This window comes from Odocoileus virginianus, chromosome 7, assembly GCF_023699985.2.
Source record: "Odocoileus virginianus isolate 20LAN1187 ecotype Illinois chromosome 7, Ovbor_1.2, whole genome shotgun sequence".
NCBI classification, from domain to species: Eukaryota; Metazoa; Chordata; class Mammalia; order Artiodactyla; family Cervidae; genus Odocoileus; species Odocoileus virginianus.
Window position 1 is genome coordinate 34198972 of NC_069680.1, and position 2873 is coordinate 34201844.

Sequence of the window (2873 nt, forward strand, 5' to 3'; positions counted from 1 at the left end):
ATGTTGGAAGACTCTGAGTCATATTTCAATCTTTTATTTAAGCAGGCTGTCATCCTGTTCAGTTTTAACGGAGATACTGGTCTGTTTTGTGGGCTGTAGCTCCAATGACCATTTAATCATCAGGGCTTTTGCCATCTCATTTCAGTCTGCTTATTTATCTAGTGCTTCTGGGACTCCCATTGATCCTGCTGTTGCTACGAAAGGAGGTAAGACATGTGTCTTCAGGAAAAGCACCGATGTGTTCTCATCGGTAGGGAACTTCAGGTTCCCGCAGACAAGGGGCTTCTCTGGCCAGACACATGTTGTCACAGGATCCCTTTCATAGTGACCCCAGCTGCCCTACGAAAGGAGGTAGGACATGTGTCTTCAGGAAAAGCACCGATGTGTTCTCATCGGTAGGGAACTTCAGGTTATTCCCAGAGCCTTGGTTGGGACAGAGGAAAGGAAGAGCAGAGAGGAGCAGGAAGAGATAGAACTTTACCATCTTCTCTGAAACACCAAAGCTCGACTCAGTCTGCATTTCTTCTTTTTCCTCCATCTACTCCTTTAAATTCTCTGTTGAGAATTTCACTTAGGAAATGCATCCACTTAAGGTGTACAGTTCAGTGATTTTTAACATAGCCACTACATTGTGCAACCAACACCACTATTTATTAATAATTCCAGAACATCTTCATCACCCCAGAAGGAAATTTTATATACATTGCAGTCACTGGCCCTCATTTGTCTTCTCCAGCCCCTGGCAACCACTAATCTATATGCTGTCTACAGAGATTTCTCTCTGAACATTTCACATAAATGGAATTATACAATATGTTCTTCAAGGTTTACCTATGTTGTTGCATGTATCAATACTTCATGCTTTTCATTTGCAAATAATATTTTATTAAATAAATTTTATCTATTCATCACTCAAATACTGGAGTTTTTTCCACCTTGGGGGCTCTTATGAATAATGCTGCTGAGAATATTCATGGACAGGTTTTTGTGTAGACATGTATTTTCACTTTTCTTGGGTATATGTCTAGGGGAACTGTTAGCTTATGTGGAGTGCTGTATTGACACACGCTACAGCATGGATGAACCTTGAAAACATGATACCAAGTATAAGACATGAAGGACCACAAATTTCATGGTTCCACTTACATAAAGCATCCACAACAGGAAAATCCATAGAGATAAGAAGAAAGGGGTTGCCTGATGATGGGATGAGGGTGGGAGAAGGGGATGTGGTTCTTTTTTTGTTGTTGTTGTTATTTTTCTTAAAAATTTATTTTTAGTTGGAGGATAATTGCTTTACAATGTTGGCTTCTGCTGCATAACATGAATCAGGTATAAGTATATATGTATATACCCCTCCCTCTTGAGTCTCCCTCCCACTCCAACCCCCATCTCACCCTCTAGGTCATAACAAAGCATCAAGTTGAACTCCATGCCCTCTACAGCAGCTTCCCACTAGCTATTTCACGCATGGTAGTGTATCACACATAGCAGTGTCTACATGTCAATAGGACTCTCTCAATTCATCCCACCCTCTTCTTCCTGGGCTGTGTCCACAAGTCCGTTCTCCAAGTCTTCCCTGAAAATAGGTTCATTAGTACCATTTTTCTAAATTCCATATATATGCCTTAATATACAATATTTGTTTTTCTCTTTCATGACTTTCTTGGAGATGCAATTTTAATGTGTATGGGATTGGGTGGGGGGGTTGATAAAAATACTCCAAAATTGACCATGGCGATTGTTGCATGTGTCTGTGAATAAGAAAAACAATTCAATTATATACTTTAAATATGTGAGGTATATAGTGTGTGAATTATATACTAATGCGACTGTTATTTAAAATGAAAGAAGGACAAGACAGAAGGAGGAGGGGAGGTAGGTAGTGTCAGTCTGGGGAGACAGAGCTTGTCTACTGCCCCTTGTGTCCCCAGGGCGCGTTGCCAGCTTCCCTACAGCCACATCTCTCAGACCTTGGTGCCTCTCCTAAAGGGAGGGCTGTCATCAATCACTGGGCAGCTGAGGAATGGCTCTGCAAACAGGTGCCCAGTGTCCAAGACTACCCATCATTACTGCTTTATGGCTCCTCAGATACCTCAGATAGGTATTTAGTCATTTGGATCTTTTCCACTCGCCTTGTAAGTCTCTCCACGCAAGTTGGCCAGCCCCATTTCCCGGCCCAGGATTTCCAACGACCTCAGTCTTCTTGCTATAAATGTCAGAGATGATAAACTGGGACCAGATCTCCCATAGGAAATGGTAGAAACCCTATCTCTGAAGTAGAGGGAAGCAAGACTGGACAGAGCGCTGGGGAATTTGCCAGAGCCTCTCTCCTACAGGTGCCCTGGGGCAGAGGAGAACTGGACAGGGTGGAAGAATGGAGGTTAGATTTGGGAGCTGGCTTTCCCAAAACCCTGTTATTCTGGTGGCTTGCATTACCACCTGATAAAAACGGAAGAGGAAAGTGAAATATTTCATTAGAAGTTAAAGGTTCCAGATACATCCAAAGAAAGAGGCATTCACTTCCTTCATGGAGAGAATGTTTGTGGTGTTGAGCTAATGGAAGTGTCCACAGGGGGGTGTGGGGTTGGGAAGGGGGAGCTTCTCACCCTTGCCCCCTCCCCAGAGCAGCAGGAAGTCATAAAGCCTGCAGGCTTGGGAGCCTGCCCCTGACACAGCAACCACTTCAGGTGGAGAGTATTAGCAATGCACTCTCTTTTCATACATTAACTTAAACAAAACAGTTAACATTAAAAAAAAATGTGACAATGGTTCTCAATTCAAGCAGAGATAGTTTGGAACTACCTGGTTGTTTGAACTGTGGGGAATATTTCTGCTTCTTAAGCTCATGAGGTTGGGATAGGAGGCAAAAA